Source organism: Echiichthys vipera (genome assembly GCF_963691815.1).
Source record: "Echiichthys vipera genome assembly, chromosome: 3".
In the NCBI taxonomy this organism is placed as follows: Eukaryota; Metazoa; Chordata; class Actinopteri; order Perciformes; family Trachinidae; genus Echiichthys; species Echiichthys vipera.
Genome location: NC_139828.1, coordinates 32,545,302 through 32,572,862, shown reverse-complemented (window position 1 = coordinate 32,572,862; position 27,561 = coordinate 32,545,302).

Here is a 27,561-nt window from a genome sequence, read left to right as displayed (position 1 = left end):
TAAAATCAACCCAACTCATTCACACCCTTACTCACGCATGGACACATCCACAACCAAAATACACATACCAACCAAACACAATTATACAATCAGCTGTACAATGAACCATACTAAGCAGTTCCATACCATGAAGCCCTGTTAACCTGTAAATAGTTTACATACAGATGGTCAAGCCCCACTCCTCAACAGCACACTCTGCCCCTTTCAAAACCCCACACACTCTAAAAAAAATTTTTTATTTAGAAAAATAACTTATTTCTTAAGGCTATAATGACTACCATGTTATATTAAAATGCTAACTTTGAAGTTGTTGAGTTTTTGAAAGTCATAAGCTCTTGGTACTTGGGAGCTTGCGGCGCAGAGTTGTTTTTGTGTACAACCACTTCAAAAAATTCTAAGAGTTTCAGCAAGGGATGTAGAAGGGTTGGCTGGTCTGCCTGCCTACCAACCTCCTTGCTGGCATTTGGTTGGGACATTTCGCTCCAATTCTCTTGAGTCTCTGCCAAGGACATCCTCGTTCTAGGCTACACACTATACGTCTGCTACGTCCTTGCTGGAGTGTATGTCATATATGTGTCATGTGCAGATGGATGTGGAACGCGTACAACCAATAGGGTGTCGGAATGGTATATTTTTATACTTCTCATCCAACCACAATCAAATTTAATCTATCCGGATGGCACAATTTATCTAGATAGGTTGTTTTTTTGTCTGTTTTTTGAACGATGACAAGCTGGGACGAAAACAAGCATAAATGAAATAGGGGTAATGAGTAGGGATGGGTATAGTTAAGATTTTAACAATACTACTACTTATACTGATACTGCTTATTGATCCACTACTTTAAAAGGTACTAGTTATCGGTTCACTTTTAGAGAAAAAATTTAAAAATTATTTAAAAATTAACAAATTGAGAACTGAATGAACCACAGCTTTTCTTGTACCTTTATAATGTACTAAACAAACTGTACAGTAATAAACATTTTTGAAAGCCAAATCATCAGCAGTTTTGAAGAAATATCAGTGTGATGTCATAAATCAATAGTCATGTTTAACAATTCACTATATATATATATATATATATATATATATATATATATATAGTGGTCATGGGCATCACATTATTACTCCCATGTTTTTATAATGGGCTCTGACTATAGACTGTACCAAAAACTAGCATAGCTGAACATACCTGAGGTGGATGGGGAAACAGGAGAGTTGTGATCTAGGCTGTCAAAAATGGTGCATTTATCCGTCTGAATATTCTGAACGTTTAGATGTTTTGAGAGGCTGCTTGTGTCCCTATACATGCAAAAACTTTGTTGCACTAATAAGCATTACTATTTGCATTACATTTGGTGAAATAAAACCTCACTTTACACCACCCATCTCTAGTGCCATGTGTGAGAGAGTGCACAGGAGGACAGGGGGTTTGGTTTTCTTTCTCTACTTGGTTTCTAATTGTATGCAACCCTTATTGGAATGCACTGGCTGTCACTGTCAACCGACAGGCCTACTTCTCATCTAAGCCTCTGGGATTAGTATTCACATTTGAAATCCACATTCTTTGAGCTCTTTTTGTGTTGTTCTAGTGGAGCGTGTGTCTCAATAAACACAGTAAACACAGTTTTAAGAGTGAGGACTCCCAAAGTAATTTGGCTTAAAAACATTATTATATTTGCTGTACAAGCAGGTTTGTTCTATAAAGGTTGCAGGTGTCTATTTTATAAAAATGTGCAAATTGCTGTGAGATCCAACTTCCTCACTAACCAATTTCATAGCTGATGGAGACAATTTGGATGACACGTTTATGAGGAAAGACCTCTATTACCCTCTAGTGGTCAAGGCTGAGAACAACGCCTTAGTGGCCTGTTTAAAATCCTCTTTTTGACTACATTCTGTCTTGAGAAAGCTTGTGAAGTAGAGCATGAGTCAGTTTCCTTGAAATAAACTTTGATATCCAGCTTGTTAGTATCTTGAGAACTAGAACTTTTAATAGTATCTAAAGAATCTACACAGGTCATGCTGATGGTAGATCTGTTAGAAGTACATCACGGATGCTCAGATTGATTAAAACCGCCAGATATTAATTAAATATCTATTAATGTATATCTTTATGCAAGAGGCCAGGGCTGAGGCCTCCCAGTCAGCTATGAAAATGTTGGTATGAGGCGCCCAGCAGCTCACAGGAGCATACCCATGTTCTCCAGGTTTTATGTTCCCCTCTTTGTATGCGATGTGACCCTTTTCACAAAAAGGGCCTGATGTTCCCTGGTCTGTTATTTTTTCCACAATCAGTGCAGAATTCCACGGCAAATAGGCTTTTGTAGACCCTAAGTCTACCCCCTCACCCTGACCCTAACCCTAACCTCTAGCCCTAACAAAATGCTAAATTATATCAAAAAAGGCAAAGGCTTATGGGACCGGGGAACATAGGGATGACCCCCAACTCACGTGGTAGAGTGAGTGCCTCATATGCAGAGGAGGTTAAGTCCTCACCACAGTGGCCTGCGTTAAAATCCAATGTACAGCCTTTTGCTGTATGTAATGTTTTTACTTTTTCTACAAAATCATATACATGTTTAATGAGATGGGTGTATGGTTGACTTAGGGGTCAGGTAGAAATCGAGGAACGTTCCAGTGGTGGTCTCTGATTGGGTGGAAGGAGCTTCATGGGTATTATCGAAGAATATCTGCAAACTGTCCAGAAGATACGTCTTAAATGTCTACTCCTGCACAGTCTCATTGAGAAGGTTCCTATAATTTTATGGGTATATAGTCTGGCCTGGTGTCAAGGTTTCCACTTCCACTTTGCTGATGACCTCTGTTACTGGACTCACTCAAAACCATTTCCACTGGACACAAACATGGGGCGTCATCGGAAATCGTCCTCAAGGTTTACCAAACATACATCAGATCCATTTTAGAATATGCAGCACCAGCCTGGACCAAAGCCTCACAACACCAGGTCAATAGACTACAAATCATCCAGAACAAGTCAGGACAAATACAGAAGAGACAACCATCAATGAAGCAACTAATGCACAGGACACAATAAACACTCGAACAGTAACCCATGGCTACATCAATCACCGTTCCATTCACATTCCACAAACCTCATACATCTATCATTCTTCCTGTTCATTGTTTTATTTGACTTATTTAGTAATTCATTTCTTGCTTCATTTTGATTTGCGCAACTGCCAACCACATACTCACACATACACGCCTTGCCATTTGTCTTTATCCAGTTTTGTTTGCTTATTTTATATATATATATATATATATATATATATATATATATATATATATATATATACTTATGGTCTATATGGTAATTATTTTACTTCAATTGTATGTAAATCTCATTGCGTTGCACTTTATTATTTAAGAACTGTGCTTCACAAATAAAGTTAAAGTTGTCTACGATATCCAAAGAGGCATTAAGTTAGGCTGGTAGTTTTCTTTTGTTCCCCTGACAACGGTTTGCTACTGGCAAATACTTTACATTACTACAATTCTGTTAAAACCTACAGTCCTGTTGAGCCAGCTTGTCAATGAAACAGTACAGTTACTGTATGACACTCAGAGTGACAGGCAGTGGTCTTTGTGCCTTTGAAGCTGAACCTCATTGTTGGGCTGAATGCTCTGCTTTTCTTCTCTTCTGGAATGACAAATCTGATAAGGTACGAACAAATTGTATACATCTACTTTATCTTGTTTAAAGTATTTTAGAGGTAAATACATTTGCTTACAAGGGCCTGAAAAAACAGCTTTGGTTTGTTTTTGTTTTTTTCACACCAGTTTTCTACTTGTGTTGATTTCAAAATTGCTCTCCTCATTGGTTTGTAGATTATGTGACATTTTAGAGTGTTGAAATTGTAAACTTGAACTTGGATTGTTTCCTATTTAGTCAAATACATTTAAACACTTACATAATATTTTAGAGAAAGATATGAAACCCAAGTTTTCAGGACTTTTTTCAGCTCAGTTTGTGTTATGTAATGCTTTAGGCTTCAGTTTCTTTAAATAACTGGGAAGAAATCAAAGTGGTTTAAGTGCAACATCATTCTAAGCTGTGATGCTGCATGAGTGTGATGAAATTACGGAAAAGTTTTATTTCATTCATTGTTTATTCAGGGAAATTGGCAAAAAAAACAATAGCACTGAGCTACATCCATCTAACTTATAACAAAAGCACTGAGCTACATCCATATCATTTAGTAAACTCTTAAATTAATTTACAGACACAAACATTTTTAATATAAGTTTAAGTTTAGTTTATTTGAAAACAGGGCCAGTGCACATTAATAACATTACTATAAATGCGCCAGAATTAGCCAAGAGGCTATTTTTCATCTGTAGTCCCTAGACAGATGTTAAAGTCACCCTAAAAACAGAATATAGAATATAGAAAAAATGTGATTAAAATTACAAACTTACTAGCCAGGGCAATCGGCAAAACATGCACAGCAGTTAACAAACATGACAAAATAGCATATATAACATCAATGTAGAAAACATCATTCAAGACACAATACACATCACACCACAGCATGCAAAGCAGAAGCACAAAAACAAAATGCATGCAACAGGATAAAAACAAGAACACAATAAGACAGCACGCAGTAAAAAGAGAGAAAGACAAGATGGCTACAGGTTTAGCACAGACGGACCAAGGACAGGAAGGTGTAATCAAGTGTTAGTGCTGACAGAGCTGAGCACCAATTAACCATCTCTTCAAATGAGCTCTGAATAAACTATAGCTATTCAGGTCTCTAATAGTTCTGCCCATTACTGTTGAATAGCATTTCATCTGTAATGGACAAAAAAGCTAAAAGACAGTTTTCCAAAATCAGATCTTACGTATGGAATATCTAGAGAAATGAAACTCTGTGACAGGGTACTGTGACCGGCAGACTTGAAATTCAACAAGGAGATAATTTAAGGAGGCAGCTTCCCAAGTAGGGCTTTGTAAACAAAAAAGAAGGCAGTGCCTATCCCTCATTAAAGACAGTGAGGGCCACCCCACATTTATGTACAGTACACAGTGGTAAGATTTCAAAGGATCTCCAGTGATAAAACGAATGGCACTATGATAGACAGTGTCAAGTGGTTTTAAAACTGAGGGGGCAGCATGCATATATACAATTTCACCATAATCCAAAATGGACAGAATCGTTGATTGAACTATCAGTTTTCTGTTCTCCAGTGTAAAACATGGCCTAATTCTATATAGTGCACCCAGTTTTATTATGAGCTTTTTTGCAAGTACCTGTACATGAGTTTTAATAGACAGTCTGTCAGGTGGCCGGTGGCTGAGTGGTTAGAGCAGTCACCCCATGTAAAGAGGCTGAAGGTCCTCGAGGCAGGCCGTGGGTTTGACACCGATCTGTGGCCCTTTCTCTCTCACCCTATTTCCTATCTGTCCTATATAATAAAGCTTGAAAAACTGCCCCCAAAAATCACACAGGTCATCTAACCAAATACCCAGGTATTTATAACTAAGAACTTGCGCAATAGTAGCATCCTCGAAGGACAAAATCTTATGGTCTGAAGAGATGGGCTCCCTTGATTTTGAAAAAATTATGAATTTGGTCTTGGACTCATTTAGGGCCAGTTTGAGACTTAGCAGGGATTTCTGTACGCCATCAAAGGCAAATTAGAGCTTGGGCGCTGCTTCTTCTACAGAGGTTGCATAGGCATACAGAATTGTGTCATCTGCATAAAAGTGAGCTTTACTCTAATGGGGTACGGATGTCATTGATGTACAATGTAAATAATAATTGGCCCAAAATGGAGCTTTGTGGGACACCATTTTTTATTTCCAGAGCAGCTCATGTTATACCTGCTACATTTAAGAATTGAGCTCTGCAGTGAAGGTAGCTATGGAACCATTTGAGGGAAGTATTCTCAAAACCCAGGGAGGATAGTTTTTCCAGAAGAATATTGTGATTGACAGTGTCAAAGGCTTTTGACAGATCAATGAACAATGTAGCACAATAAAGGTTATTGTCAATAGCGGTTGCTATGTCACTCATCACAACAGTTGCAGCTGTAGTGGTGCTGTGGCCAGCTCTGAAGCCAGACTGGGTGGGACAAACAATAGCATTTGTGGAGAGAAAAGAGATTAGCTAAGACGTTAGAATCAGTCGTAAATGAACAGCTAGACAGGGGAGCTTTGATATGGGTCTGTAATTGTTCAGATCTTTTTGATTTCCTCCTTTATGTAATGGAACCTGGAATCTGGCCTGAGAAAAGGGATTAATTAGAGATGTGTGCCAGGGGGCGCACAATGACAAGGGCAGCAAGCTTTAGTAGTTGAGGGTCTAATTGGTCAGCACCAATTGTGCTTTTCAAACTATAAAACACAGAGAAAACCTCCGGCCAATATATCGGTTTGAAAGAAAAAGCTATAACCAAGATACTCCCCCCACATCATTTCATTCCTATCGGTTCAACGTTGAACAGCGAACCGATAATAACCGAAAGAAGATAATCACAAAGATAAAGCAGGCAACAGTATTTATACCTACTTTAAATCCTGCAGATCTTTCACATCGAGCATTGCGATTAGTGAGAGGGTTGCAGCTGGGATGAAGACAATGGCTGCCAGGACTCTGTTGGTAAAGTGATAACAGATCCTTAAAACAGGTAATGTCGGATAGAAAGTAAAATACAAGCATATGTTACATACCATTGAATCATGTACAGTAGGCTGTATTTATATCTAAATGAGTGAAAGCAGTGTTCTTCTGATTCAGTGGAGGTGTGGTCTGGAAAAATGTATGTCAACATACACTTGGAGTGATTCACAGAGATACAGAATAATGATACAAATGATCCTCAATGAAACTGCTTTGCTGTGCTACTGTTTGCTGCTGTTACTATTTGTTGTTTCTTAATCTACAGCATTAAGAGGGCAATACATCTCTGTTAACTCAAATGATTACAGTTCTATCAGCAACTTGATTGCATACATCTCTGACATAACACTGTGGATGACTCAGAATTTCGTAGAGGTAAATCAGGATAAAACTGAGGCAGAGGCTGAGAGGGAAAAACTTTCTGACCACCTAAAATTATGTGCACCAAACACCAAGGAACAGGTCAAAAACTTTGGTGATATGGGGTCATCATTATGTTCCCTTGGTCCTATTTTCCCAGGGTCCTATGTTCCCTGGTCGCATGAGCTTCATCCTTTACGGATTTATTTCAGCATTTTGTTAGGGTTAGGGGTTACAGTTTGGGTCACAGTTAGGGGGAAGTGTTATGGTCTACAGAGGCCTATTTGCCAGGGAATTCAGCATTGATTGTGGAAAAAATAACAGACTGGGGAACATGGGACCCTTTTTGTGAAAAACAGGGATGTTCCCCAGTCACAAACAAAGTGGGGAACATAGGTACGCTCCCGTAATCGTTTCCTTTGACCTACATTTTTGAAGGTCATGCGACTAAAGTGTCCTTCTGTCATTTAAGGAATATTGTCGGAGTCAGGTTGTTTTCTCGAGGCCGATGTAGTAGTTTATAAAGTGCTACATGTTTAGTCTATAATTAAACAGACACCCCCTCTGATTTTGTTAATAAATTAACTATTCCAACATTCTCTATACAGACTTTACATCAAGGTAATACACATCACTAGACTGTGGGCTGATGCTGCTGTGGTTCCACAAGGGCAGATGTCTGCAACCTTTACTATCAAAAGAGCCATATTTGCACCCTCTTCCATCAATAACATTTTTCTGAGCCGCAAAACATATTCTATATCATAGCTTATAAAGTTTTAGATATAGTTATATGATAAATATACACAAACTATAGTTTGTTGCATTTATTAAATTACAGAATGACAATAAATAAATTCCTATTCCTATTATTACTGTTATAACAAAGGAAAACACCAAACTTTTATGAAGAGGATACACTTGTATATATAAATAAATAAAATATATTAAGTAGTCCTAGATGAAAATAAAACATATAACTGCAGCCTAAAGAGTAAACATAAAAAAATATGCAAGTTTGTATTTAATTTTGAAAAAGTCCATCTCAATGTCCATGTTATGTCATCCTCTTCTGTTTTTTTTCATCAGTCATTTACAGAAATCATCTGTTGCACCTGAACATAAAACAACTGCATTAGCTCGCAGTGGCGTAGCCTAGTTGTGCTACGCTCAGGTGCAAGCTCTCAATGTTTGCTATTTGTTGTCTTAATCCAACCAAACTGCGAAAAATAATAAGTCAAGAAAATTAAAAGTTGCATCCCAGGCTGGTTCTCTCTCTTCTCCAGCAGCTAACCCTCCTCAGCATCATCAGGGAGATTTTAAGATTTTTGTCGATAAATGCAACACAGTCTCACTCCCAATGCGTCAAAAACTGACGATTGGTCAGGGGCCCTTTGGCGTTAGTTACTGACTAAAAAGGTCTCCTTAAACGTACAAACCCGACGCAGAGGGCTTTCAACTCATTCCAGTGTAAGCCCATCCGCGGCGATATTTGAGGCTTAGGGCTCTCCTTAAACGTCCATATTTGAAGCTCTGGGCTCTCCTTAAACGTCCATATTTGAAGCTCAGGGCAGTCCTTAAATGAGTTGAAAGCCCCCTGCGTCGGGTTTGAACGTAGGCAGGACGTATGCCTCTTTTCGCATGGGTCCATGGTGCATTGTGGGTCTATTTGATTACATCTTTTTTCATCGCTTGAAACACGGACTATTAAAGGTAAGTAGCTAGTAATAAATAGTGCTAAAAACGATTTGAGAACGATCAAATGTGTAAATCATTGCATTCTATGTCCTTTCGCCGTCTATTAATGTAATAGAAACTAGATTATTATCGGCTGTATAATGTTTTAAGAGCTCAGTTAACATTCATTTAACTAGGCAATAAAGCTAGTCAGCTAGCGTGGACAACCGCTAACGTGATATTTAACTTTGATGATGATTTGTATAAATATCCGTTTTCACAATAGCTAATATTAATTGAAAGAGATCGCTCATCGTTATTGTTTTAGGTGTTTAACGTTATATGCGTTTACACGCTCCCAATTAGTCTTACGTTACATGAAATGGTAAGCTAAAATGATATGTATTTTAGATTTAATCTTTTCTTTTAATCAGGCTGTCTAGTTGAGATTAAAATATATTTTTAGACACCCTAGATTACTTAAAGACACGTACAGGTGCAAAGCCAGGAATACATAAGACATGGTAGAGGACAGACAAAACAGGTGTACCGTCAAATATGTGACCCATTTACTATGTTTGTGACTATTTGTGCATGTTTTAAGGAAGAATGCATTTGTTAATATACCACCTAACGTATTTTGTTTTCAATAGACCTTTTCAACGGAATTCCATTGCTAGGCAACAGCCTTGTTCCTTGTTTACTTCCTGACAGCTGGTGTCATTCACATACACTGCAACAGGAAATAAACTAGGACTGTTTAGGAATGTTTAAGTTTACATCTTTGAAAAGGTCTATAGGTATTTCTTAATTCATAACAAGCATTTATTGTTACCTTCTAGAGCCCTCAAATATACAGTTTTTATAAATTGACTTGGAAAAAAAACAAATTTGGGGACACAGGTCCTGAGTAGTATTATGCTGTAGCAGTTTTCTTTGAAGGCCAACATGTAAGAGCACTGTGTTTATTGTGTTCATTTATTATTCACTGGTAACACAGCATGCAGTGTTCTCATTTCTTATTTCTGTTACTGTCTCCAGATGCCTACTCAAAAACAATGCATCACATGCAAGGAAACGATTGGTGTGGCCAGCAAGATGTGTAAGCAGTGCGGGGCCAAGCAGCCTTACAAAAAAAAATTTGAAAATCAAAAGAAGAAATTTGGCCACGATTGAAAACACAAAAAAAAACTGCAGCATCAACAAAATGTATGATGCAACAAATTTACTGGTAGGTTTTTTTTTCTTCTTTCAGACAGTTGTCATAAATAATAAGTAATTAATTGCTGATCTTTACATTTACATTGCTATATATCATTTGCTTTTGCAGCAATTTAACACTCATCTTTGTTTTATTGTGCAAGACAATCCTGAATTCTCGATTTACTGTACCACTCCCAATTGTCTTGTCTTGTTGTCTTGTTTTCACTCTACCTTAGGGCGCACTCACACTGTCCTTCCACACCGGGCCAAAACTGGTTTTTCGGCTAAAGCCTAGTGCGTTTGACCAGTGTGAGTGCACCCGCTCCGGGTATAACTGCGGCCAGTCGGCCGTCCACAGCCCGCCTGAGAGAGGTGGGCTTTTGTAGAGCCTGTTTGCACATGTACGAGCCAAGCACGATGCCTACGGCGGTTCTGACGTCATTTATGTGCGCCTGTTCGGACATAGTAAATAGAAGGACGGACCATGCGCGGACATTTAACAACAACAACAATGGCGGTGAAAGGTTCACGTTGGTGTGATGCGGAGGTGGAGTGTTTACTGCAGATTTGGTCGATGAAAATATTCAAAAACAGTCGGACAAGACGCACAAAAACTCTGAGGTCTATGGAAAGATTTGTAAACAAAGAGACGCATGGCGATGACGTCAATCAATGCAAGTGACATGTGAAGCATTTGCGCGAGGCCCAGGCAGTGTTAGTACAAACGGGCCTGGGGTGCGGGGGGAGAGGGAGGGGGCCAAGTATCCTAAAGCCTGAGGCACGGTGCGGAAGGACAGTGTGAGTGCGCCCTAAGTCACTGGTGAACAGGGTTATGTACTACTAGATCAGAGCCTGCTGTTATTGCGTATATATAAACACATTGCTATCTATCAATTTTGGATAAAATATGGATGCAAAATCAAAGCAGTGCTCGGTGGAGGAGACAAACTGTCTCCTAGGAATATGGTCCTCGGCCTCGGCGGAGGTTCAGAAAAAAATAGAGGAAGCCTCGCAAACAAAACCCGCTTTGCACTCTCATTGGCTCCTGGATTCCCCCACAGTTCCAGATATTTAGCCTGCTAGATATCTTAAATTCATGCTTCAAAAATAATTAAAAAATATATTTTAAAAGATTGCTTGGGGCAAGTAAAAACACAGTTGTTCGACTGATTAACTGGGCAAAACAGGAGAAAATGTAATAGAAAATTCTTGGGATCAAATAAAAAAAGTAATATGTAATATCCACATTAACTGGGCCCAATCTAGCTGAGTATAAACATATGATCTATTGTATTGTTTGACAAGATTTTAGACATAGAAAGTATGTAATAGCATGCAAGATTGATTCAAGCTACTTTCAAATACATAGCAAAACCTGAAAATGAACATTTACATTGCAGGATTAGAATTCGGAAGTTGTTCCTTAACGCATATCTGACGGTATTTGATATCTTATAGTGTGGTTTTGACCTGCTCTTTATGAAAAGTGTCCTGAGACAACTTCTGTTATGATTAGATACCATGAATAAAATTTAATTGGATAGTTTGTAGTGTTAGCTGTGTTTTTAGATATAGAAGCATGTGATGCTTCCCTTGTCTCACACTGAATTGGAATAGCTGTCTTTTTTACCAAGGTTTTTTGTTTTTTACATTGCTACTAAAACAGTTTATAGTGACCTCACTCTGAGTCTCAATGTATAGCTTATATGTATAGGTATCAAAGCATAAAATATATTTTTTTATGTGTTATGACCTTCCATTTATGTATCCAATTTTCTGTCTTGTGATTTTGTGCCAATTTTGTTTCAGCTCCACAATCGACATCCCATCCTCCTTGCCAGCAGAGCTCCAGATGGGTTTACAGCCGAGTGTGTCTGTCCATGGGAAATGGACACAGAAGATGCCAGGAATGCCCTTATTACAATTAAGAGGATTTATGAAAGTCTTCTTCGCGGTAATGTACACAGTGCATGCTATATTTTCAAGACTCCTTTGAAATACTGCCTTTGCAACATATTTCTGCATATAGCAAAGCAAAGTCTTTTTTTCTTTGTTAACATGTGAACAACATGGCTTAGGATGAAAATGCAGACCTGGTTACCCATCAGTCTTTAACTGTGTCCTTCCACAATTTGATACGGAATAATGAATCATGATTGATTCCATAGTGGTATTATGTCTCTTTCATTTGGTACTGACATGTTCAGTTTGTACAGCAAACTGTTTTGTGCTCTAATCAAGTGTCACACACTTATTGTTCCTTATATCTTTCTTTCTTTTTTAAGGACCGTGCCAAGGTGTTGGTGCAGTGGCTGCCTTGCTCTGGATGGTGTGTATGTTCTTAAGTTTATTTTACTGTAGATGAGGAAAATCCACTAATAAAAATAGTAAAATGTCTTCAACTTTAACTGCAGTTTAATAAGGGACAGCAAAGTCTGAGGGTCAAGCAAGTCACATAGCAGTCAAATGTTTTGGGCAGTATTGTGCATTGGACTTGAAATAAATTCACAGTATATAACATAATCAAGAAACCCCCTGTGCAATATCACTAATGTGAAATGATTCAAAATTGTATCACCTTATAAAAGTGAACGCCACAATTTTCTCAGTTTCGGCCTGGTGTCTAATGCAATCTAAGAAAAAAACATTCCTCATAAAACGGCACAAAACTGCAAGATTTAACTTGGCCCACAAACATGAAGAAAAAAGATTCATACTGGCAATACATTCTTTAGTCAAATGAAACCTAAATTTATAATTTTTTTTCCCCCATACAAATTTCCCATTTACACAGACGTCGACTCTGTGCTGTTGCATCTCTGTGACTACCTCCAATGCCAGCTCAGAGGTGTAACAGTTCTGTTGCCCCCATTCCTTCTCCATACCTTTCACACAGACGTTGGGGAGTTTTGTTATACACTGTCTAAATATGATATTGAAAAGCTCATTTTCAAAAAAGAATGCATGCATACCTGTAGAATCCATATCTCATTGTAAATAGTACAGTGTCAGTTATATTCTCAAAAATTATGAACAATTTGACAGTAATACTTCTTGCTGTGTTTCTGTCTTACAGTGGGGACAAATGGAAAACCTCCTGGGAGCCGAAAGAAAATGTTTTGCAAAAATCAATGTTTTTAAATCACATATACCAGTTACTGGCTGTGTTCCTTCATATACACTTGATTTCTATGATCGTTCAGAACCTTTCAAGAGAGAATTGTAGTAGTTGCCGTTTCCCAAAAAAAACGAACATTTTGTGTTATTTTTACTGTTGGCAAATTTAGTGTTCAGTCACCATCTTAAAAACATGAGAAATAGAATGATTTACTGAAAAAAGGTGGATGTAAAACAACTATTTTTTGGCTTATTCCCTCACCATTTCTTAAAGCAGAAATATTTTTCCATCCCCTGGGTTTCTTTCCATGTATTATGTATTTGTACGCTGAAGACAATACCCAGACAAAAGGAAGAGTACATCCTGTTCACACAGCTAAAAATAAACTTTTAAATGTATTCACAATCACCATGATCTACAGGCACCTTATCGATTCATCTGAAATGCTCATTCTTGGCCGGTGTAATAACACCCATAAGGATAAGGTAAGAAGATGCCAGAGAGGGATAACGTTTTTATCGTAGAATCACTTAGCTTAGACTCATAATTGTTTTCCTTTACTAAGTAAATAATTGGGCTTTTGTTTTTGAATACATTTATGACTTGACATGGGTTTTAAATCATCCTGCAGTCCCATTGGAGAACCGAGGACCCGCCTCCCGGAAGCATTTTTTTCAACAATCTCGTGATAAAGAGTCCTTGATAACTTCACAATACGATGGGTTAATGCAATGGCCATCGATTATAATTATTTCTTTCGGATCTGAGAAATATAGTTTTATTTTGTCAGTTTTGGATAATGGAAGGCTACGTTTTTACCCCCAGCCACCGTTGCGCTTGTTATGCTTGTGTTGCAGGCGGAAGTGGTGTGTTCGAATATTATTTTGAGCTGTCCGCCGTGGATGGGCTCCATTCCAACTCAAATTGCCGCCGGTCAGCGTGGTGTGTTCGAATACTATTTTGAGCTGTCCTCCGTGGATGGGCTCCATTCCAACTCAAATTGCCGCCGGTCAGCGTGGTGTGTTCGAATACTATTTTGAGCTGTCCGCCGTGGATGGGCTCCATTCCAACTCAAATTGCCGCCGGTCAGCGTGGTGTGTTCGAATACTATTTTGAGCTGTCCTCCGTGGATGGGTTGCATTCCAACTCAAATTGCCGCCGGTCAGCGTCACTAGCTCTGTTGATGAGACATTTTATAGCCAGTGATTGTAAAATATTAAGTGGCTCATTAATATAATTGAATATTATATTTTTAAGAATATATGGCTGAGTATATTTAAAATAAAATCGTAAAAATTGTTCCTAAATTAATATTGAACCACATACGAATCAGAATGGGTTTTTTATTATCATATTGTCAATGAAAAAGACCAAAAAATAAATAAAAGGTAAATACTAAATAATAGATAACAGGCCATAGACATTTGAATGTAATTCCCGTACTAGGCAACAGCCTTGGTCCTTGTTAACTTCCCCAAATTTCAGTCCTGGAGAGCCACTGTCCTGCATGTTTAAGTTTCTCCCTGGTCCAACACACCTGATTCTAATGATGTGCTCGTTATCAAGCAGCTGAAGCTTGTCACAGGTTTGAAAATCATATAATCTATATATGTAATAATATGTTGCTGAGGATATTTGATCTACATCATCAAACAAAGCACTTTGTGTGTGTGTGTGTGTGTGTGTGTGTGTGTGTGTGTGTGTGTGTGTGTGTGTGTGTGTGTGTGTGTGTGTGTGTGTGTGTGTGTGTGTGTGTGTGTGTGTGTGTGTGTGTGTGTGTGTGTGTGTGTGTGTGTGTGTGTGTGTGTGTGTGTGTGTGTGTGTGTGTGTGTGTGTGTGTGTGTGTGTGTGTGTGTGTGTGTGTGTGTGTGTGTGTGTGTGTGTGTGTGTGTGTGTGTGTGTGTGTGTGTGTGTGTGGCATTTGTGTGTCATACATAAAACATCATTCTTAATGCTTGCATTGGCTAATAATAACATATACACAGTGAATATTGTGATATATGAAGGTGACTCATGTCAGTCAACAAAGAAACAAACAAAGAATGAAAGAAACAAACAAACTTTTATGTGTAGAGCCTTCAAAGTGCTGTCTGGATGTAGGGTTTGGATGACCTGAGTCCATGACATGAAAAAATTAAGACTTTTCTGTAGAGCTAAACCAAATACATCATTGGAAAGGTCTCGACCTGGGGACTAATAATATGTTAGTATTAATATTCTACATGGCTCCTGTTTTGAAATAATGAACTTTGAACCTTGACCTCAGGGCCTGTTTCAGGGCTTATAATTCTGCAATAAAAAGAAATACAGAAATGGGACCAACTGTTATAGAGAGCTCTTGACCCCAGCTATAACATGAGTACAATCAACAATTTTGGGTTTTGTCAATTATGGGTCAAATTAATTTTCACCTATGAAATAATTTGATTTTAAAAATCTGATTACATCAATGTGTTAACTATGCCCTTAAACTCCTCAATGTATTCTCATTTCAACATTTACAACTTCCAATTCTATGAAAAATACAACCTTAATTAAAGAACTACAACTCCAATGAGCCACGCAATAACGCTAAGTACTACTATCTGCCATAGTTGTAGTTTTCTGTAGTTCTTCCGGTTTGTAAATAAATGGGTTCACAATATATATATATATATATATTACATATATCATATATCTAGAACAGCTGGATTAGTATTTAGATTACATAAAGATGATCTATGTCAACAAAAAGTAAAGTTGTATTCTTGAAATAGGTATGCAGTCTCCTGGTTTGCAAAAAGGGTAGTAAATAATGTGCCGTATACTTTAAATATTGAATATAGACTGACTCCCGTTTTCTCTTCATATATATGGTCTTTATGTTAAGAAACAGTTCAGATGCTAGGTGTTTGAACAATATTTATTAGTTTTAAGTAAATTAGGGTTTGCATGCAGCGGACTGGCTCCGTCTCTATAACCACTTTCGGCTTCCGCAGCGTGCGTGGCAACCACCATAGCAACAATAGAAAACGATGCATCTGTGCATTCCAACTATTTGTTCGCTTTGTAATAACTCATAAATAATATATCATAAACATTCACTAGACAAAGCTGTAGATTAGACATTTATTTGTGAGGCTTAATTCTTCATGTCTACATTGTTATTACATACAAAATACAATATTTTTAAAGATTATCTCCAGACATGTTAGATGTATGAAAATACCTCGTTTGTAATAACAGTAATGTTTGAATGAGCCACCGGTATACTGGATGAACCAGAACACCATGGCACAACAATTTGTGACACGAATAATGTTACATTTCAAAACACTATGTTTTTATATTCTATGTACTCACATTAGAATATGCCACTTTCATGCAAAATAAAACCCATCCCACTGTGATATACTGTAAAACTTACAGAACCTTTAGAACAAATAATTGGTCACACTGTCCAGCACTAGGCACTATATAAATGCAGCCATTTACTGAACTTCCACGAGTAACAAGTACAGCACTCTGCCCAAAACTGAGCACAACTTTCGTCACCTGTTATGTAAACTTTATACAACAGTTAGTTCCTAGCTTACACAAAGTATCAAGCTATTGCACAGTCAAATGGTTATGTGTTGCTGAGCCACAGTCCAGTTTCAGTCTGGTGCTTTGTAGAAAGGATGTATAAAAGCAATATCACACGAGAGGGAGTGAGGTTGTGCTGAACATCATCACAGCTGTGAATATGTAAAAGGCACACGGCCTGCGGCCTTATGTCCACAACAGAATCACAGCCTCAAAGGCTTTACATTTCTTCCTCTGAAATATCTGGAGTGCTGTTGTCCTCCTGGTCACTGTCCTCTTCAACGTCCTCATTGTCTTCCTCCAACATGAAAAAGGAGGGTTCAGTGTCAAAATGGGTGTAAGTGCTGGTGACTGCGCTCAGTTTCTGCTGCAGAATGTGCAGCTTGTGCAGCAGACAACAGAGCAGCCCCCTCTTCTCTCAGCTCTCTTGGAGGTGCTAAAATAAAACGTAATAAAAAAAATAAATAATAATAATCAGATAGAAAATAAGGCTACTCTTTATGAATATTAAAATGCAGATTGTCTGCCCAGCTCTGAGACTGTACTACTACATACCATACTATGTTTGTGATATTCTCTTGAGTGTGACGAAGGAGGCTGTATACTTTGTCCAAGGCCTTTCTCAGGTACTGGCAATGCTGGGTCATCTCCTTCACAATTATAACTTTTTCCTCTTCCATAGGCCTGACCAGCATAACCTGGTCAAAAAGTCGCCTCTTCAGGCGAAGACTCACCACTGTTTTGGAAAAGAGAACAGATGGGACAAAAGTAAAACACTTATGCCCCTTTCACATATACACTGCAAACATAAAATGATCTAGACAATCAGTATGTGAAAACACAAATACTTGATCCAGTCAGACTGGACATCAAGTGGAATTTACCTGGCCAGCTCCCAAGTACTCCTACTATGAGCTACATGTCTCATTTGAAAAACAGAAACTAGCAAAATTGACCATAAAAAAATAGTATTGTAAAACATTAAGCAGATGTATGGCAAGACTACCAAATCTATACACCCGTGACCATAACACATACCAGTGGCTGCCCACTGCTGGACGTCACACACCCATTCCTCCGTGTCCTCCAGAGAGATGTTGAGCTCCTGCTTGAGACTCTCAAGATTAGCTCCTTCGGTTTCTGCTCCCTGTTTAGTCCATTTAGAATGTTTAAAAAAAAAAAAAAACATAGATAAGTCATGGTGTGATCCGTAAAAAGGTATGTTAACATAGGGCATTAGAGATAAGAGAATAAAGATGTTTTCACATTTGAACCCAGAATAATGTCAGAGAATCAGGTCCGGAGATAGTCCCGAGTTTCTCTTTCACACATGCAGCACACACTTAGATGTGTTCACACTTAATGTAACTACTTAGTTTGGTTTAGGCAAGGGGAGCGTGCAGCTGTATTCACACATATGCACACTCTGGAATTACCCAGTCTTTGCACTATTAAGCTGGGAGGGTAAACTCCATTTGATGCCCGGTCCGACTGAATCACACAGCTGTACCAGGAAATGTTCAGATAGTTTCAGGTTTGCAGTGCATGTGTGACAGGGGCTTAAGATGTAGGACAACTATCTATTGGAATTTAATACACCAAAAGTATTTCATAGTATCAGACAAAATATGTTATTTTAAAAAAAGGGGACAATATCAGTGAGTGTATCTCTAATCATGATTGAAAAACCTAAATGACAACATGCAAAACATTCAAGCACAAATTGATGAGGATATTCTTAAAGGTATGTCCTCAAAAGAGACTATGTGCTTCATGAAACAATTATTTCATTGTTATAACAAAGGCTATTTTATGGTGAAAGAATGCAATACGTATATAAGAATGCTAATTGGATAGAAAGGACATTGAGTTGTTTGCTGCAGTCATTTGATGTCAAAAACACTTTATGGTGATTTTTGTGAGTTGTCATGATGAAAACACACGCCAGTGGGGCCGTCAAGTGTGCCACAGCTAGTTGGGAGGATGTTCTTCAGAGGAAGGTGTGAGGAGAAGGGACTGTTAAACTCAGTAGCAGTGAGTCAGTGGACCATAAGCCCATTGTTCTGCTCATTTTTTGTAGCCAATGCAGCACAAAAACACAGTGATCCAGCAAGCCAGCAGCCAACCAGCATATGGCTCTGCCATGCCTCCACACCACACCAGTCACAGGACATGAGCTGAACAAAGTTGTCACTCCATTAACCTGTGATGCCAGTATTCAAGCCCACAGAAAGTAACCATGAAATGACAAATGTTAACTTGCAGTAAAGACTTCTTACTTTGAAAATTCTTTTTGCCAGGGTCTTGTGCAGACTCTCTGTCGTCCTGTTGTTCCATCCCATGGCAAGCACAGTTATCATCTCTGCTCTGCCTGTAAAAAAAATATCCACACACACAAAACCCCCCAGAAAATATCAAAATTCAGAAAAATTTTACAATCTGGTACCGTGTCAAGCCTACCCTTTTCTGACTACACACCAACCAGCATCAGCTGTTTTACATTGGTGACAGCAATGTGGAGTTAAAGTCTCTGCGCCCAATTTCGAATTCAAGAGCTCTGGCATTGCAGCTCTGAATTATTTTTCAGACATTAACTGTTTTCTTGTCCGTATTGACATTGTGGATGTCTCCTCCACTTCAGTCTCTGAAGATGTTGATCTAAAATAATAAAACACAAAAATTGATGTAAAGGACAGTGTATTTAAAGACAGAAAAGTAATTTCCATAATGGCTTTGTTACTGCATGTGCATAAGAAAATCACGGCCACTACTTAAGACAGTTGCCTAAATTTCACATTTTTAAATGGAAACATAAAGGTCGTCTTTAAGCTATTTAAGCTATCAGATGTCAATATGTGTACCAAGACTTAGGACATCTTGAGGAATGTCATCTGTCAGCAACTCCTCCACTTCTGGGGGCTTCCTAGCGCCACAAGGTTTAAATATAAACACAAAACATAATGCAGGAAACATTACTGCTGACCAACTTGTGATTAACAGTAGAACTGTATTAAATTTTACTGACCAGATCGATTCTTCCTAAAGTGTTGAGCTATCATGTTCCCATTCTTGTCCCTCTTCCTCAAGGTAACTCTGGAAACTTTAGTCCCTTTCTGTTTTCTTTTCGGAGGCTAAAAGTAAAAAACATAAGGTGATAAATTTGCCTATACTCAGGCACACACATCCTTTTCAGTTATGTGTAGAAGTGTACATTTCAGTGATTGATAAGTCAATAAATTAATAATTGCATTAGGAGGGAAACTTAACCCTTTTTGCTTCCAACTCGGCTATCAGGGCTTTTCCTGAGAGAGAGAGAGAGAGAGAAAAAACTAACAAACAGAAGACCAAACAAAGGCTACAGTCAAAGCAAAGCTCAGAAAATTAAATTAGTGTAACAGGGAGAAGGATTAAGAAATAGGCTCTTAAAAGAACCGTTGGATTTGTGATATATGAAGAGAGTTTTTTTTGATAATAAAAAAAATGAAGCAGGATTAGTTGCACTTCCATAAATTAACACTTTACATTACACATTAGATAAGTTACTTATTGCCACTAAAAATAAAAATTTAGCAAAATGTAGAGTAAATTATCAAAAGAATAAAAAATAAAAATAAATGGTGTGCCTACAAAAGTTATGAGTACACTAACACTAGCGCTTACAGTGCATTTTCACCTGTTTATTACCAAAATAAATAGTGAACAGATGTCCTAATACTGACGGAAATACACAAAATCAGATAAGGTAGCATTTTTTTGTCAAGATTGAGTAAACAAACGGACTTACCAATGCTACGACGTCCAGTGAAACGTGAATGCCACGCCTCCTTCTGGCGCATCACATTTTGATTGGTGCCAAAGGTTAAAGGGTAGGCGATGACGACATACCCAACACACCGTTTATTGTAGTTATGTACACGACCGCTAAACTCGAAACGTGCCTATGGGTCGTAATAAGCTCCTTGATCAAACAACCTATGTGGTCGTTTTTGGGTGGAGGACTGGCTGCTTACATTGGAATGAGTTGAAAGCCCCCTGCGTTGGGTTTGCATGTTTAAGGAGCGCTCCGATGAGCGCCCCGAAGAGCGCCCCGAAGAGCGCCCCGAAGAGCGCCCCGAAGAGCGCCCCGAGGAACGCTCCTATCGCTATATTTCCTTGTTTAAAATGGTCCGCAAGATGCAGTTCCTTTCCAAACCGCGACAAGCGCCAAACCTATTTTTAGCCTAAATGCGATACGTCCTCTCGACCTATCAGAATTCAGAGAGCGTTCTATGCGATCCAACATGGCGGCGCTCTGAAGCGGGAGAGTTTTTTGTTTTGTCCGTCCATTCAACATGTTCAGACTGAGCCATAAACCATTTTGACAAGATAAATTGAATATTAACCAAATGTGTGGGTCTAGGTAAAAAAATGTAATTTCCCTGAAAACTATTAGAAAGGATTTATAGCGTTTTGGAAAAGAGCTCCTCATATATTGTTGTATGTATTGTAGATAGATAGATAGAAAGATATAGATAAAGATCAGGGGTGGGGTACCCTGCTCCTGGAGAGCCACTGTCCTGTATGTTTTAGGTTTCTCTCTGCTCTAACACGCCTGATTCTAATGCTCTGCTCGTTTGCCATGCAGCTGAAGCTTGTCAGGGGTTTAATAATCATTAGACTCAGGCGTGTTAGAGCAGGGAGAAGTATAATGTAGCAGGTAAATAAAATACTCAGGTAAAGAACGAGAGCCTCAAACTTGTACTTTAGTCCAATAATTGAGTGAAAACCTCTGGTTAACAGGTTTGTTCATTTATTGTTTTCAGGGATTGTTTTTTGACAAGGTTGTTGCACTTTGAGTCGGCCTATCACTACTTGTTTTTAAAGGCTGTTGCACTTTGAGGCCTATTACTACTATTTATATTGATAAAATAAAGATAATATATGCACTCCTATGTCGGCTGTAGTGTTACAGTATCCATTAATGTGATGCTCATGTTTTTCCAGCCCCTCATTTTGGATCATTTCTGTCAACTGGCCTCAATTACTAATTAATTGAATAGCCCTGCTCTAATATATATTTATAGTTCTTAAATTTTTCTCTCAAAATGCATCAGATTGATGCTTGCAGGGGGAGTATTCTTCACATGTGCAGATCTGGTGAACTCAAAATGCATAAAATACTGCATAATACCATTAACTACAGTTGGCAGCAGTAAAGTGCTGTATTTTAGAAATATATTATAGAACTGTACTACTGAACTAGAAAAAATGGTAAATGGAACATAATTTTTTACAGTAAATCTCTTTTGTATTAACAATAAAATGCAGTATTTACCAATAACAGATCAATGTTGAAATTCTGCTGTTAATTATCAGAAACGTTTTCTGTGTATATATATATATCTGTAGTGACTTCTTTCTGCTGTGAAAACCAAAAATTTCCCTGCTGGGGATCATTAAAGGTGTATTTAATAATAATAATAATAGTTATTATTATTATTATTATTATTGTAAATATATTAGTCAATATAAAACATGTTTAGATGTTTTGTGTCTTTGATGTATTTATTTTGTCTATGTTGCACTTTATTTCATTACATTTCACATGATAAGATATTATTGATCCCACATCAGGAGAATTCAAAGGAAAAAAGAATGTCTGGAGTGATAAATAGAAACAATGACAAAGGTACAAATAAAATGAAATGACTATAAACGAGAAATAAAAACAAGACAAATACAAATAAAAATAAAACATCTATAAACATGATAAACAGGATGTAAGTGGGTGATGGTGACAGAGACAACAAAAGTGCATTAGATTTGTGTTAAGAAGTCTGACTGCCATTGGAACACTGGATTAGTGCATTCTTTAGTTATTTGTTACACTTTATTATTATTATTATTATTAGTAGTCGTATTATTATTATTGTTGTTGTAACTATATTAAAAATATATAGAACAGGTTTGGATGTTTCTGTGTCTCATTCCCTTTTTAGTCATCTCATCATCGTATATGCATAACACTGCAGTCCTTTTACATAGGCCTACTTCACATTTCTGTCATTTTAGTTTTTGCCGACATATTTCCACAATATGATCATAAAAAATTATATGTGGGCATGTTTCCATACAGTGAGTTCAGGGTGTATTTCTCACAATTGTTGACAGGCTCATGTTTGATGAAGACACTGAACTCCTAACCCTGACCGCTCCTGATGAGCAGGTGGCACCTTGCAAGTGGTGGGTAGACTTGAAAAAAGCCATAGTAAAAACTATGAGGGGCCACCAGGGACATTATTTAGAATAACCGCAACAGTAATGTCTGCCCAACATCCTGCAGGCAGCCTAACCGAGGCCGCAGCGTTACTTCACACAGTACTAGCGTCAGTGGAGACTATCAGAACCTTGTCAAATGCGACAACAGTCGGGCAGCAACCGACCGTTGCAACTCCAAGCCGCGACCCGCTGGACAGTCACATAGCGTCACTTTTCCCCTCTGGACAGCACCGCAGCATGACTCGGCCACCTGCAGCTGCAGTCCAGAGAGAGTGCAACGCTTCAGCTCTTGGACATCAGCCACAGGGAGGAAAAGGTAATTATAAAAAGTTTTGTTTCTAAATCTAACGTAACGTAACGCAATGCAACAAGACATGCCAGTGAGCTAACGTAAATAGTCAGCTGTTTGTGCCTCCACTACAAACATGCGGGGCATTAAGCCCTTGCTACCACCCCAACACAGGGTTTCTGCGGGTCCTCAAGTGTCAGATATCCTGCAAACTTGGCGTATGTACTGCTGGGGGTCCAGATAGATTCACTGTCGAATTAAGTGCATGTAGGTGCCATCTAACTTAGTATTGCTTGTAACGTTGTTGCTACGGTAACATACGGCAATGTGAGGCAGTGTTGTTTTTGGCGGCCTGTTTTACTTTTAGTCTAGTCTAGTTTTAGTCGACTAAAAGTCTGAGTTTTAGTCTAGTTTTAGTCGACTTAAAGTCTGAGAGTTTTAGTCGACTAAAACTTATGACATTTTAGTCTAGTTTTAGTCTAGTTTTAGTCGACAAAAATTGTATATTAGTCTCTTTTTAGGGATGCAATTATATTTAATCAATATAATAAAGTACCTAGTAGTATTGACGAAACCAACATTTTCTTTTAGCCAAACCCATGCAGATATCTTTAGTTTACAGCATGTACAGGTCTAGAATAAGTAATCCAATTTATGTTGATGCTAAATTCAGTTCAGTGTGATTTGCTCTGTGAAATACAAAACGAGTGAAAGTATTTGGCCAACAAGGGGAAGCTTAGTGCACTTATAGAGTGAGTCAGTCAGGTAGGAACTAAACACACACTTTACACTCTCTCACAAATAAATACACATACACACGCTAGCCGCGCGCGCGCACACACACACACACACACATACGCACACGCTAGTCTCTCTCCCAAACATGCTAGTCTCGCTCACACACACGCGCACACACACGCACACGTCTCTCTCTCTCAAACACGCTAGTCTCTCACGCACGCACACGCGCGCGCGCACGTACACACACACACACACCTCCAGTGGCTGACGCCAAAGCTAGCGTTAAAACCCGACACATGAACCGTAGCCTCATGTCGCATGTGTCGGGTTTTCACTTTAACCCATTTTATCACTTCAAGCCCTGAACACTCTTATTTACGTGATTTCTCACTGAGCCATAAATCTACCATGAAAATTCCTATATCTGCCCTTCCCTTTAACACAGACTCATTAGCTATTGTAGGCTGTGGACAGGGCATGGAAGTTCATGATTTGTCAGCTGAGGTGTCAGTCGCAAGGTCAGAACTCAGCAGCCACCCTGAGGGATATCATTGTACTGTGAAAATGGGATATGTAATAAACAGTCATTCCTTTATGCTGAGACATACATGAGAAATGATGGAAGTGATGAAGAAGCTATCGATATCAAGCGACATTCACACACCGGGTGAAGAACAGCTGATTTTACTACCTGTTGACGTACCACTAAGTGACTCACATTGCCGTATGTTACCGTGGCAACAACGCTACAAGCAATACTAAGTTAGATGGCACCTACATGCACTTAATTCGACAGTGAATCTATCTGGACCCCTAGCAGTACATATGCCAAGTTTGCAGGATATCTGAGACTCTGAGGACCCGCAGAAACCCTGTGTTGGGGTGGTAGCAAGGGCTTAATGCCCCGCATGTTTGTAGTGGAGGCACAAACAGCTGACTATTTACGTTAGCTCACTGCCGTGTCTTGTTGCATTGCATTACTTTACGTTAGATTTAGAAACAAAACTTTTTATAATTACCTTTTCCTCCCTGTGGCTGATGTCCAAGAGCTGAAGCGTTGCACTCTCTCTGGACTGCAGCTGCAGGTGGCCGAGTCATGCTGCGGTGCTGTCCGGAGGGGAAAAGTGATGCTATGTGACTGTCCAGCGGGTCGCGGCTTGGAGTTGCAACGGTCGGTTGCTATCCGACTGTTGTCGCATTTGACAAGGATCTGATAGTCTCCACTGACGCTAGTACTGTGTGAAGTAACGCTGAGGCCTCGGTTAGGCTGCCTGCAGGATGTTGGGCAGACATTACTGTTGCGGACAACGTTGCTAACGCTGTGAATTTTTTTTTTTGATTGAAGCCTTCCGTTTTGATTGAAATGCCTTCCGGTTATACTGAAATGCTTTCACACACTATAGTGAAATCCTTTCATACAGTATACTGAAATGCTTTCACACACTATACTGAAATCCTTTCACACATTATAGTGAAATATTATGTAGGTGTATATACCATATATGGTTTACATAGTGTTTCAGTAGTGTATATGAAAGCATTTCACTTGTATATGTGAGAGCATTTCAGTAGTGTTTATGAAAGCGTTTCACTTGTATGTGTGAGAGCTTTTCAGTAGTGTTTATGAAAGCGATTCACTTGTATATGTGAGAGTGTTTCAGTAGTGTTTATGAAAGCGTTTCACTTGTATGTGAGAGCGTTTCAGTAGTGTATATGAAAGTGTTTCACTTGTATGTGTGAGAGCGTTTCAGTAGTGTATATGAAAGTGTTTCACTTGTATGTGTGAGAGCGTTTCAGTAGTGTATATGAAAGCGTTTCACTTGTATGTGTGAGAGCTTTTCAGTAGTGTGTGTGAGCAAATAATCTTTCAGTTGTTTATGTGAGAGTGTTTCAGTAGTGTATGTAAGAGCATTTCAAATGTGTTTGTGAGAGGTAGTTCTGAATAATGTCCCTGGTGGCCTTTCATAAAAAGACATTATCACGCACTACTGTATAGGTCTGTACTTCTACATGAAACTGGCTCAGATCTACGGAGCCCTGGAGGTGACATGGATGCCTTTTTTCACGCACAGATCTATGCGCAGCTCTGATTTATTTCTGCACCATCCTAAAAGATATTTGTGTGAACTTATTTTGTGTCACGTGAGAGTGCATGATCTCTACTGCATCATGAAAAATGACGCATCTCGTTTGGCAGGGAGCTGCATATTTCTAAAAGGCCCCGCCCTGGCGCCAGGAACATTTCATTTTAACCAAAATGCATGTGCCAAAGGGCTGAAGGCACCAACAGACACCCACTGACACACCAGAGAAGATTCAATTTTCTCACAACGCAGCTCGTCTCAGATCAAACCATGACTCACAGACAGACACACCTGCAATTAACACCACACCCGTCTCTGTTAACTAACACACACCTCACACACACAGATGTCAAAGTTAGAAAGACGAGGAAAAGGTGGTGAGTAATAATGTGTGAAGATGAATGCTTCTTCTTAGAACAACAGAAACCTGATGTACAAGTTTTAAAGGTGAAACCCTGACAGTGAAGGGTCATGCATACCTACTCAAGGTGTGGATGAGAAAATGTCCTTAGGCAACAATGCTCAAACTGCTTGTAGCTAGTCTGCTTCGGTAGGGAATCCGAGGACCCTACATTGAGAAGAGGAAGAGTTTGTTTCACAGATACAAAGTCACAATAGAAAGTCAGTGATCTAATCTCTTGTCGTTTTAAAAGACAAGCAGCTGCATTTTGGACTGTATGAAGATTGATCAGGAAAGTAAATGTAAACAGGTAAAAAGAGCAGAAGAGAAGAAATGAAAAGCATGAATAATTATCTTCATCTCAACCTTAGTCATCACAGACCTAATTTAGCAAAGTTCCTCAATTGAAAAAAGAAAAAAAAAAACCGGAGCACAAATTAGATAACATGATCTTCAAGAGACAGGGACTGGTTGAAGATGACACCTAAATTACAAATATTATGCCGTGCACAAATATGAATGCTTCATTGTATGATGTATAAGGTGAACAGTACTGGACACAAAACAGATCCCTGTGGGACACGACAAGACGGAGGTGCTGTATTAGACATGTTAAGCATACTGGTTTGGCCTGTTTAAAAGGAAACCAAATGATCTGATTGATGCTATCGAAAGCAGAATTGAGGTTGAGTGGGAGGGGCCTTCTAATAGACTAAATGCACACTGACTGTGAGACTGATGGCTTGACAGCTGGTCCCTGGTAGGCCTCACCTGAGGAGCTGTTGACTTGTCTGGAATGTTCTTTATTCTTTGTTTATCGCAATTACTGTAATGGCTCAAATGGAGCTGATTTTCCGTCTACACAACATTCTTCTTTTTACAGTGCTGTCACTACGTTAAGATGTTTCAAAATCAGTGCGTTTAATTGTAGTTCAAAAACCTGATTGTATTCGGATAGGAAATACTTCAGTTTCTCAAACGCCATGTAAAAACTGTACATTCCTGGTTAACAGACCTAGAGAACTCCTTCAGTAACCTAAGTATTCATGCATGTAAACAGCGTACCCAGAGTATTATCGGGTTATGTGTCTATGCATACTCCGTGGGTTATGACTCCCCCTCCCCACTCCGCGGCAGTGGCTTTTTGACCCGGAAATAGAATAAACCAGGAAGCAACAGCGCTGAAAACAACATGAAAAAACAACAACACGTGCTTTACC